General features: G+C 42.6%; 1 long non-coding RNA gene and 1 other non-coding gene across 2 annotated transcripts; both read right to left on the reverse strand.

The window, feature by feature from the left end:
- Positions 1 to 1292: 1292 nt before the first annotated feature.
- On the reverse strand, positions 1293 to 11662 carry LOC140639996 (uncharacterized). Its single transcript, XR_012036651.1, has 2 exons — positions 11379 to 11662; positions 1293 to 2294 (listed from the first exon to the last, which is right to left on the reverse strand). It is a non-coding gene; the product is annotated as an uncharacterized lncRNA (long non-coding RNA).
- Positions 5587 to 5695, reverse strand: LOC140640696 (U6 spliceosomal RNA). Its single transcript, XR_012037340.1, has one exon. It is a non-coding gene; the product is annotated as a U6 spliceosomal RNA (small nuclear RNA).
- Positions 11663 to 13008: the final 1346 nt, after the last annotated feature.

Consider the following 13008-nt stretch of genomic DNA (forward strand, 5'->3'; position numbering starts at 1 on the left):
AGATGAGTCCTTTCATTGCTCAGTATTTCCACTTCCTCATCTCTAAGATGGGGAAGTTGAACTAGGTGTTGCCATTGTTCCTACTATGTCTCACATGCTTTATTCTAGCCTGTTTTTATGGTTTTCCCAAAGAGAGTATGAAGGCTCTGATGGCCATGCATGAAACGTCTAGTAGGATGACTTGACTTCTCTCAGCAGCTCTGCTGACTACAGGGAAATGTACTGAGATTATAAAACAACATCATTAACTAAAAAGGAATATCATTAACATTGGATGCCTTTATATTAATAATTACTTTTTTCATTATAGAAGTAATAGAGGTTAATTATAGGCATTTTAGAAAATACAGACTGTGAGGAAAGAGTTAACACAGCAGGTATGGTTGCTTGCTCTTTACATGTCTTTTTTTTTTTCCCCCCAAAGGACTCATGATTAACTCTTGCAGCCCTTAAGAGTGTTCTCTGAAAAAAAAAAAAAAAAAAAAAAAAGAGTGTTCTCTGTGTTAGTAGTTGATGGATTTGATATATATTCCTGGCCAATGGACCATACCATAAGTGCTTCTAAGGTTGCTTTGCACAAACATCAAGATCAATAACGTGTACCTAGTTTCATTGTTTGGGTTGAATTTTGATCACCATAGTTGGTGGCATACATAGCAGAATATACCTATGTGACCAGCCCCCAATAAAACCTTTAAACTCTGAGACAAATAAACTTCTCTGGCCAGACATTCTGTGGGACATTAACACATGTCCCAGAGTTAATGGCAAGATAAAAAGAGTACTCCCGTCTGGCCTCAGATAAGGAATATTTGGACCAGGAAAGACATTGCAAGTTTGTGTTGAATATCTCTGGAACTCATGTGTGCTTATCATTTTCCTGCCACTTTTGCTTTGTATCCTTTGCTATAATAAATCTCATTGAGTCCTGTGGGTCCTTCTGGTGAATCACTGAATAATACACAGATAAATATATAAAAATATATATGTTGATATATACAAATTAATCAAAATCCTTATACCTGGAGATAACTACTTGGCTAACTTTATTTTTTTTAAAGGTTTTAATTAATTAATTAATTAATTAATGATAGTCACACAGAGAGAGAGAGAGAGAGAGGCAGAGCCATAGGCAGAGGGAGAAGCAGGCTCCATGCACCGGGAGCCCGACGTGGGATTCGATCCCGGGTCTCCAGGATCGCGCCCTGGGCCAAAGGCAGGCGCCAAACTGCTGCACCACCCAGGGATCCCTTTGGATAACTTTATTTTTTTATTTTTTTGGATAACTTTATTTATTTTTTTTTAAAGATTTTATTTATTTATTCATGATAGTCAGAGAGAGAGAGAGAGAGGCAGAGACACAGGCAGAGGGAGAAGCAGGCTCCATGCACCGGGAGCCCGACGTGGGATTCGATCCCGGGTCTCCAGGATCGCGCCCTGGGCCAAAGGCAGGCGCTAAACCACTGCGCCACCCAGAGATCCCCACCTGGATAACTTTAAAAACAAGTTTTTGACCAATCAAATCATCTCACAGAAGTCCTAAATTGTGGGAAGGCAAACAAAACTGCTAATTAAATGGTAAATTGTGTCATGGAGTGAAAATTAAAATTTATGGAAGCCTCGTGTTAGGACTTAGAATAATTTTATTGTGTTAAATGATTATCAAGATTTACTGAAGTTTGCTTTTGTAAAATAATAATGGTTTGATCTATGACTTAGCCCTTTATTTGGAATCCAACTTTTTTTTTTTTTATGGTGAAAAAATTTATATTTAGATTTATAGCCGGCTGGACTCAGTTTAGATGATCCCAATTTTGTTGGCAACATCCAAAGCATCATAGTCAGGAGCCAGTCGAACATATGCTTTCTTCTCTCCATCAGGCCTGCTCAAGGTGTTGACCTTGGCCACATCAGTGTCATAGAGCTTCTTCACAGCCTGTTTGATCTGGTGCTTATTGGCCTTGACAACCACAACGAACACAAGTGTGTTGTCTTCTATTTTCTTCATGGCTGACTCAGTAGTTAAGGGGAACTTGATGATGGCAAAGTGATCAAGCTTGTTTCTCCTGGGGGCGCTCTTTCGAGGATTTTGGGCTGCCTTCGGAGACGCAGGGTCTTGGGTCGTCGGAATGTAGGTGACGTGCGGATCTTCTTTTTTTTTTGTGACTGTGCACGCCTTTCAGCACCGCTTTCTTGGCTTTGGCTTCGGCTTTGGGAGGGGCAGAGGCTTCCTTCTTCCCTTTGGCGCCATCTTCGTGAAAGGTGGAATCCAACTTTTAATCCTGATTGGGTTCCTATAGGAAGAGACAGGACACTTTTTTTTTTTTTTTAAGATTTTATTTATTTATTCATGAGAGACAGAGAGAAAGAGAGAGAGAGAGAGAGGCAGGCAGAGGGAGAAGCAGGCTCCATGCAGGGAGCCCGAGGTGGGACTCGATCCCTGGTCTCCAGGATCACGCCCTGGGCTGAAGGTGGCTCTAAACCGCTGAGCCACCCGGGCTGCCCAAGACAGGACACTTTACAAGAAATGGCTTTATAATATCACCCAGGAACAGACAGTGAAAAGCAGAGACTATACTTGAGGGTCTGGGGGAAAAGAGGTGGGGGAGTGAATGAGACTAGCTACTCTTCCATGTACCCCTCATCCTGTAAGTCATCCTTCTTTGACAGTTTTCATGACCTTAGTAATAATAATAATTAATAATAATTACTACTAACACCTGTTGAGTACTTATTCTGAGCCAATTTCTTTTCTTTTTCTTTTTTTTAAGATTTCGTTTATTTATTCATGAGAGACACAGAGAGAGAGAGGCAGAGACACAGGCAGAGGGAGAAGCAGGGTCCACGCAGGGAACCCAATGTGGGACTCAATCCCAGGACTCCAGGATCACACCCTGGGCCAAAGGCAGATGCTCAACCGCTGAGCCACCCAGGTGTCCCTCTCTTCTAAGCACATATTTTCTCTTAATCTTCACAACAGTCTCTTCAGTAAATGTTACTATTTCTTCCTTTATACAAATGAAGATACCAAGGCGAAGTATAATTAAGTAGCTAGTTTATGAAACTAGTAAATGAGATGGTACTGGGACTTGAACCTGAACTCAGAAGGTCAATACTTTGTGTACCCTTATATTTATCCAAATGAGATGTCACTGATAAAAATGGGCTTTGGAGTTAGGTTTTGTATTAGGGTTTTCCAGGGAAACAAAACTAAAAGATACACACACACACACACACACACACACACACACACACAGAGATTTATTTTAAAGAATTGGCTCACAGGATTGTGGGGGCTGACAAGTTTGGAATTTGCAGAGCAGGCTGGCAAGATAGAAATTCAGGGAAGAGTTGATGTTGTAGCCTTGTATTTAAAATCTGAAGGCTAAACACTTAGCCAGGTTTCTATTTCTGCAGTCATGAAGCAGACTTTATTCTTCAAGAAACCTAGTTTTTGCATTATGGAGGTAAAAAAAAAAAAGTCTATCGATTTAAATGTTAATCACACATACAATACAACCATCACAGTTCTGAGTTTTCTCTTTTGAAGAAAGAGGTGGATCTCAAAATGTGATTTGCTCACATTTGAGCCAGCTCCCTCCCAAGTTAAAAACCAGTCCCAGGAGCTGGCCATCCCCTTAGCCATAGCCATGCAAGTGTGGGGTTGGCCAGAAGAGGGCACTGCCTTCTACTTGTGTAACCATCTGCAAGGGAACCAGTAGGATGGAAAAAAATGTTGACACCACTTTAAACTGTTATTTTTTACAGTCCCTGATTTAGCTTAGCATAGCCTTTGGTAAATAAATGCTGTGAGCTTTTAGTTGTACTGGGAGACCAAATAACCTCATTGACAATACTCACATTTTACGTTCAACAATGCAGGAAGACATGGAAGGATTGTGTCCTTTGGCCTTCCTAGTACATTATAACTGGTTCAGTCAGACAGAACCAAACCAGTTTTCTCTAGAGTAAGCCAACTCAGGCTGATGCAGGGGGAAGGAAAGAAAAAAGCTAGGGCATTTGGCACCTGAGAGAGAGAACTGGGAGGACCCCTGGGGCGGCTGAGGAATCTTTCAGCAAGATACAGAGGATGGGTTTGGGAAGTTACTTATTGTGTCTGGGTTTGAGAGAATAATATTGCAGGCCCCTTTGGCAATACAACTCTGTCTAGCTGCGCAGTTAATCTAGTCTCTGGATTCTTAATTGGGAATGGAAATCCACATAAGTATAGTTATTCTTTAGTTCTCATTAATAATTAAAAATCTCCCTTCCCTGCTTCCATTTTAATGACAACTTCCATTTGTGCAGCTTGAAATTTTGCAGAGGGCTTTTCCATCCTACAGCAAGTAATAGAGCCGGTACTAATTACTTCTTATTTACAGCTGAGGAAACACGGGGGCTTTGCTCTGGCTCCCCTGTAATCCAAGCCTTAGAGGAGATCAGAAACCTGGGGCTTGGGATGCCTGAGTGGCTCAGATGTTGAGCATCTGCCTTTCGCTCAGGGCGTGATCCTGGGATCCAGGATCGAATCCCACATGGGCTCCCTGCATGGAGCCTGCTTCTCCTTCTGCCTATGTCTCTTCCTCTCTGTGTCTCTTGTGAATAAATAAATAAAATCTTAAAAAAAAAAAGAAAAAGAAACCTGGGGCTTGATCTTAGCTTTGTGCTTTGTCCCCTATCAAAAATATATTCCTAACTCTCATTGACTGCTATTTCCTGGGTCCATTAAAGCTGAATGTATGCAAACACTGTGAGCTAGTGATTCCACTTGTAGGAACGTGTGCAACAGGAATGAGGGAATGAGCACCAATAGATAGGTGCAATACTATTCATACCAGCATAGCCAAAACAGAAAACAACCCCAAATCTCATCAACATAAACTGTGGCATATTTCTATCATGGAATACCATAGAGTAATCCGAGTAAGTGACCAAGATCTATACAAAATATGAAAAAACAGGCAAACACATAAAGTGTTAAGAGTCAGTTTAGTGCTTATATCTCAAGGATGAGTTACAGGGGTGGGGGGTGGGGCAGTGGTCCTCTAGGGTGCCTCCAACATTCTACTTTGTGACCTATGCAGTGGTTACCAGGGTAACATAGGTGTGTACACTTTGTACAAATTCACTAAGCTGTACATTTACAGTGCATGTGCTTTTCAGTATCTGTTACATTTCAAGAAAACAATTTTAAAATACGGATTTGTCTAAATAAATCACTTTGGATTTATAAGCAAACTTTAGAACTGCCCAAATGTAGCTTATCCCTGATTACAGCAGATTTGTTTGTTGCTTTGCTCTAACAGTGACCACATTACCATTCCCCAAAGAATTTCCAAAGCACAGAGAGAGAGAGAGAGAGAGAGAGCAGGTCAACAGCTGCCTTTGCATTTGTGCATGCAAGAATACATTTCAGAAGGGCTGCCCCCCAGGAAGTTCATTCCTTGCCTCCACTACTAAGAACATGTATTCTTTCTGTGTGTCCAAAAACTACGGAAAAGGAAACATAGAAAACGAAACATCCAAGCAGGATAAGCCAAACAGAAAATAGCTCATCGAAATGAAAAAGCTCCCTTTTTAATTTTATTTTTTATGGAATGTTTCACAAATTTGCATTCATCCTTACGCAGGGGCCATGCTAATCTTCTCTGTATCATTCCAATTTTTTTTTTAGTAAATGTGCTGCCAAAACAACCATGACTGTCGCATTTTTAACACTAGCACTATTTTGCAGGAAAAACAAGAAACCTAACCCCTGCATGCTGGAGGTGCGGATGGCACCTCTGAAAGAGAGGGCATGGACCAGCAAACCAAAGCTGCTCAGAATTCCCTGGCAAGCCCTGGTGAAGTCATAAATGGAACCAGATTTCCTGTTTCCCAGGGTACTGTCTGCTTCTCATTAGCCATTATTGCTTCTTGCAGGACCATGGTGCTTGAAAATCTTAAAGGACAAGAGTACAACAACATATTAGATCAAGGGTTGGCAATCTTTGTCCATGGGCCAAGGACATTTGGTTCAGAGTTAAGCACATGCACGCACACCATACTCGCTCACTCTCTCTGCTGCTCTGGAGCACTTGTACCAGCCCTGCAGCTCTTGTAGCTTCTACCTCAGTGATTCACTGCTGTTTCAGTCCCACATTCTCTCCCAGGAGCAAAAGACTGAAAATCTTGAAAACTATTTTTTTAAAAGATTTTATTTGTTTATTCATGAGAGACACAGAGAGGCAGAGAGACAAGCAGAGGGAGAAGCAGGGAACCTGATGTGGGACTCAATCCTGGGACCCCGGGATCATGACCTGAGCCAAAGGCAGATGCTCAACCGCTGAGCCACTCAGGTGCCGCAAAAACCATTTTGATAGATAACCACTTTCATACTTTCTCCAACCAGATTGTGTTTGAAGGAGCTATTCCTCTTTCCTTCTTCCCAGTGGCTAGAGGGACACTAGGTACTTTTTGCACCTTTCCATGATATGGTGGAGTTATTAGAATTCATACCCATAGGCATGCTGGGAACACAACCACAGAATGACAGGGCAAGAGCAGAGGCCAGGACTGAGCTGAGGTGATGACTTTCCAGGGTCTGAAAGAGTCCAGAAGGTAGCAGAGATACTTTGGAGCGTGCATACCTGGAGCCTAGTGCCAGGACTTTTCTGGCAGTGGCAATCCTCAAAGCCAGGTAGATGGCACAAAGACATGTACACAAAGGAACTAATCGCAGCATTGTTGTTACAGAGAAAGATGAAAGGCAACTGAAGCACCCAGCAACAGACTGTGTTCGATTATATGGTAGCATTATATACCATGGATTATCATACAGTCATGAAAAAGAAGCCTGTTGTATATTAACTAACAAAGAAGGTGGTCTATACTATAAAGTTAAATGATATGGGCAGGTTGGGGAAAACTCTATATAGCATAATTCCATTTCTGTATTTTAAAAATCCTGTGGGTGTGCACACAGTCTCACATCTACTAGGAAAAGATCTAGAAAGATACATACTGAACTATTCTCAGATTACCTCTGTAGAAGAGAATGCAAATAGAGAGGTAAGGGAAAACTTACAGTTTTTGCAAAATTTGTGTCTATATTACTTGTTTAGACCAATAATAGCTCTTTGATAATTAAAAAAAACAATTGGGGCATCTGAGTGGCTGGGTCAATTAACTCTCTGGCTCTTGATTTTGGCTTAGGTCATGATCTTGGGGTAGTGAGATTGACTCCCAAGTCAGACTCTGTGCTGGGCGTGGAGCCTGCTTAAGATTCTCTCTCTCCCTCTGTCCCCCCACCCATGCTCTCCTTCTTTCTCTTTCCCTCTAAATTAGATTAATTAAATTTTTTTTCAGGATTTTTTTTTAAGATTTTATTTATTCATGAGAGACACACACAGAGACAGAGGCAGAGAGCGAAGCAGGCCCATGCAGGGAGCCCGATGTGGGACTCGATCCCAAGACCCCAGGATCACACACCCTGAGCCGAAGGCAGAGGCTCAACCACTGAGCCACCGGGGCGTCCCTAGTTAATTAATTTTAAAAATAAAAAAGCAATTAGAAACCCCCAAGACTATGGGGATATAGTATGGAGGAGGCACATTTGATGTGGGTGATCAGCATGGCCAGAGGCTTCTGTGACTCAGGCCCAAGGGCAGGAAGTAGACTCTGTGAGAGTTGGAGAGAGGCTCCAAGCTCCTGATGATGCAGAACAGTTCCTTTTTTTTTTTTTTTTTTTTTTTTTTCTGTTCTCTCTCTTTGGGGCCATGTACTTTTGGTTCTCATTGGGTCACTTCCAACCCTAGGCAGACCGAATGGAAAGGCCCCTCCCTAAGAAGAGCCAGGGAGGATGACTTGGGCCTACTTGGCCCTAAGCCTTAATTAGGAAGAAACCTCCTCTTTCCCTTGGTACCCATTTCCTTGGGACACTTTTCATGGGCATTTGTATCAGAGCAAAGGATCTCCAGAGTTGAGGAAAACGGGACATAGCGCTTGGCAACATTCAGTACAGCTCTACTATTGCTCTCCACCCAGGCTCCACCTGAGAATTGCCTGGGGAGCTTTGAAAAAATAGAAACCTCTGGGGCACCTGGGTGGCTCAGTGGTTGAGTGCCTGCCTTGGCTCTGGTCATGACGCTGGGGCCCTGGGATCAAGTCCCACATCAGGCTCCCCGCAAGGAGTCTCCTTTTCCCTCTGCCTATGTCTCTGGCTCTCTCATGAATAAATAAGTAAAATCTAAAAAAAAAAAAAAAAAAAGCCTCAAATATAGATGTATACACTGAAATAAGAGAATACAATTTTTTAAATGTTAGCAAATGACCAATGTTGGATAAAAATAGAATTTTTCATCCATTTTCAAAAGTGTGTAAATTGGTTAGGAGCCTTTTGAAAAGCAATTAGATGATATTAAGAGTCTAAAATACTTTCATATTATTTTGTCCAGTAATAAAACTTCTGGAAATTTCTCCTGGCAAAAAGCAAACTGGCTCAAATAAGGACAATTTATGTGAAGAATGATCTCATTATGTTTCTTTTTGTAATAGCTAAAAATCAGAAACAAACTAAATCTTCAATAAATGGCAGGTGAATGGTTAAATAGGTGTACTCCATGGAACGTTTTGTAACAAAATTGTAATGAAAAATTTTTTTAAACTTTATTTTCTATTCTTTTTAAAGATTTTACTTTTGAGGGGCATGTGGGTGGCTCAGTTGGTTAAGTATCTGCCTTTGGCTCAGGTCACGATCCCAGGGTCCTAGGATTGAGCCCTGCATCAGGCTGCTTGTTCAGTGGGGAACCTGCTTCTCTGTCTCCCTCTGTCCCTCCCCCCTGCTCATGCTGTATAGTGCACTCTCTCTCTCTCAAATAAATAAATAAAATCTTTCAAAAACACCCTAAAGACTTCATCAAGAAACCCAGGACCCCGGGATCATGATCTGAGCCTAAGGCAGACACCTAACTGAGCCATCCAGATGCCCCATAATGCAAATTTGTAATAATAAGTTAAAAATGTACTAATGATGAACTTGTAACATTTCTTTGGACAAAAGTACTTTTTGTACTTACACAAAAGTTCATTTCAGAAGAAAGAATAAACATGTTCAGGCCTCATCCTAGTCAGGAAGCTCAAAGGATGGGGACTAGACATGAAAATTTGTTTGTTTCCTCAGATGATTATTTTTTTTTAAATTTTTATTTATTTGTGATAGTCACAGAGAGAGAGAGAGAGAATGAGGCAGAGACACAGGCAGAGGGAGAAGCAGGCTCCATGCACCGGGAGCCCGACATGGGATTCGATCCCGGGTCTCCAGGATCGCGCCCTGGGCCAAAGGCAGGCGCCAAACCACTGCGCCACCCAGGGATCCCTCAGATGATTATTTTTAAAAATTATTTATTTATTCATTCATGAGAGACACACACACACTGAGAGAGGCAGAGACACAGGCAGAGGGAGAAGTAGGCTCCACGCAGGGAGCCGGACACGAGACTCCATCCCAGGTCCCCAGAACCATATCCTGGACTGAAGGCAGCACCAAACCGCCGAGCCACTGGGGCCGCCCTCCGCAGATGATTCTAACTGAAGTCAAGGATGAGAGCACCATTGGCCCTGGGTCCAAATGAGACTTCCCAGTTCAGGTGTGGCCCAGTCCAGCTCACCTGGATGGTACTAAACGGCTTGTGTTTTCCGGGCCTTATCCCTGACTAGAGATTGCCAGGTAGCAATCCCAGTAGGAGGCTAATCATAAATTTGAGATCATGGTCAAATAGCTCTCCATCTTACCACAATGAGCAGCAGGTAGAGTCATTAAAAGGTAGATGGGGATCCCTGGGTGGCGCAGCGGTTTAGCACCTGCCTTTGGCCCAGGGCGCAATCCTGGAGACCCGGGATCGAATCCCACGTCGGGCTCCCGGTGCATGGAGCCTGCTCCTCCCTCTGCCTATGTCTCTGCCTCTCTCTCTCTCTCTCTCTCTCTCTGTGACTATCGTAAATAAATAAAAATTAAAAAAAAAAGAGGTAGATGGTTGAAATAATCTAGGTAAGAGGCAAGCAAGGGCTTGAACTGGGTCAGCCCAGTAGTGGGAGGCATGCAGAGGCGGATTGTATACAACTGGACACCTGAACAAATAAGAGAAGCTAAAGTTGAAGCCAAACCCCAGAATGTATGTGGCCTGTTGAGGAGGTGATCCAGCCCTCCAGAGCCCCTGGTTGCAGGCCTGCCACTGTCAATCTCTACAGTCTTGCTGGCAGCAATAAAAGCCTAAAAGGTTTGCCACTAGGAGATTCTGTGTCTACCAGGCTCTTTAGAAGAAGGTGCTACAGCTGATTTGCTATTGGGCCAAAGTAAACAAATGAAAGTTGAATGGGAGAGAGCAGCTCAGGAAAAGCAAGCAGCAACAGGGGGTCCAACAGCAGACTATGATGATCCGTTTATGGCCCGACATTCTGAGAGCCTCAGAGTAACATCATGATGTGGCATGATTGATGGGGCACCGCAGAGCCCCCTGCTCATAAATGTCTTCATCTGGCTCTCTGTTGCCTGTAATTCCACTAGTTGGGTCAATTCCACTTGGGTTATTAAGCATTGTCCATTCATTGCTGCCCTCTTCTAAAACACAGACTCCTGAAAGGAATCACACTTTGATTCAACAATTTCCTGGAATTGGTTTATGATTTACTCATCCAATTAGAGTACATACTCTGTGCTTGGAATTGCAGTAGAAATTGGGATACTATGGAGGGATGACCCCATTAAAGTGACTAAGGAGACTCCGTTCAATTCAGAAGTATCTACTGAACACTTCCTGTCACCTAACAGGGAGCTGGTGCTGAGACAGGAGGAAAACAAAAAAATGTACAATGCTGTCACTTTCCTCAAGGAGCCATTAGCCTTGCAGGGGCGTGAGGGGGTGGACAAGCACACAACAGGCAGAAGAACAAGCGCTTATTAAACCACTGATATAATCAAGGGCCAACATGAAGAGTGGAGCTAAGGCCTTCATGTCAAAGAGTCTTTTCAGAAGCTTTCATGATTGAACCACACTACCCCCTTTTCATTAGGGAGCCTAGAAAAGAAGCTATTATAATCCCACTGTTTTCTAAATATTAACAAGGGTGTGACTTCCTGGTTCTGAGACCTCACCTTAGTTTCTACCCTACACGCTATAGATCTGGCTAGGCTGGGCACTACTGAAAGGGAGTTATTCATTAAGCATTGACAGGGTGCATAGGTATCCACCCACCTTCTCTGTCTATGTCCCCAATTCTGGCCATTTGCCATATCTTGGTGGTGGGCTGAGTGGTTTCACATGTACTAAATGCCCACAGATTGCATGATTTCTATTTATCATAGTCATGCTCACAAGGCATCCTTGTGAGAAAAGACTCACCAGCTCCTGGCTCCAGCTGTCTTAGGAAAGGGAGGATTGTGACAGACATCCAAGTAGGGTAAGGAAGCAAGATTTAGAAACAGAAGAACAGAGGTGCCTAGGTGGCTCAGGCAGTTAAGTATCCAACTCTTGATTTTGACTCAGGGTTGTGATATATCGAGCCCCATGTTGGGTTCCACCCTGGGTGTGGAGCCTGCTTAAGATTTTTTCTCTCTCTCAAAATAAATATTTAAGTAAACAGAAAGAAAGAAAGAAACAGGAGAATAAGTGTGGCTAAGAATCCAGGCAAGATCCGACAGGGTTGATATCACCAAGTCTTAAGGATCCTTTTCATGTAATTATGCATCTTTTTATGAAACAATCTGGTAAATTGTGTTATCCTGGAAGCACATGCCAAGTAGAGGTCCCCTGGGGCTAGATCAAAAGACAAGGAAGAATAAGGAATGTAGACTAATGCAAGAACAAATCAATATCTAGCCCAGAAGAGGGGCAGACTCATTGGCACCAGGGATTAGGAAAGACTGGAAGCAGAACTGGAAATCAAATCTGGAATTGCTAAGGAAGAGCAGACAAAACAAAATCTAAGGCCAGGCACTGAGGTGGCACAAACCTTGAGGGGGAGAGCACAGAGTAGGGTCCAAGTTGAAGAGGGGTGTTCAGAAGCAGGGGAGCCAATTAATGAGATGAAGGGAAACCTCTTCATTACAGTGGAATGCCAAAATGAGAGACATAGAAAATCATCATTAGATGCTAAAATTGATGGGTAAAAGTTTCATTAAAAATAGGATAATTACGTAAACAGGAAAAAAAAAAGAAAGGAAAAATAGGATAATTGCTGGGGTGCCTGGCTGACTCAGGAGGTGGAGCACATGAACCTTGACCTCAGGGTTGTGAGTTCAAGCTCCATGTTGGACATGGAGCCTACTTAAAAAAAAAATAAAAGGATATGCAATTGCACTACTAGGTATTTACCCAAAGATTACAAAAATACTAATTTGAGTACCTGGGTTGCTTGGTTGAGCATCCAATTCATGATTTCAGTTCAGATCATGATCTCATGGGATGTGGGATTAAGCCCTGTATTGGACTCCAAGCTCGGTGGGGTGTCTGCTTGAAGATTCTGTTCCACTGCGCTTCCCCCCTCTCCACCAACTCTCTCTCAAAATAAATAAATAACTTATTTATTTTTTAAAATGATTTTATTTATTTATTCATGAGAGACACCCACACACACAGAGAGGCAGAGACACAGGCAGAGGGAGAAGCAGGCTCCATGCAGGGAGCCCGACGTGGGACTCGATCCCGGGTCTCCAGGATCACGCCCTGGGCAGAAGGCAGCGCTAAACTGCTGAGCCACCCGGGCTGCCCCCGACACATAAATAATTAAAAAAAAAAAAAAAAAAAAAAACTAGTTAGAAGGGATACATGAACTCTGATGCTTATAGCAGCATTATCTACAATAGCTAAGTTACAGAATGAGCCTAAATGTCCATCGACTGATGAATGGATAAAGAAGATGTATTGTGTGTGTGTGTGTGTTTGTGTGTATATAAAGGAATATATATATATGGAATATTACTCAGCCATTAAAAAGAATAAAATCTTGTCATTTTCAACAACATGGATGGAG

Source organism: Canis lupus, chromosome 9, assembly GCF_048164855.1.
Source record: "Canis lupus baileyi chromosome 9, mCanLup2.hap1, whole genome shotgun sequence".
NCBI classification, from domain to species: Eukaryota; Metazoa; Chordata; class Mammalia; order Carnivora; family Canidae; genus Canis; species Canis lupus.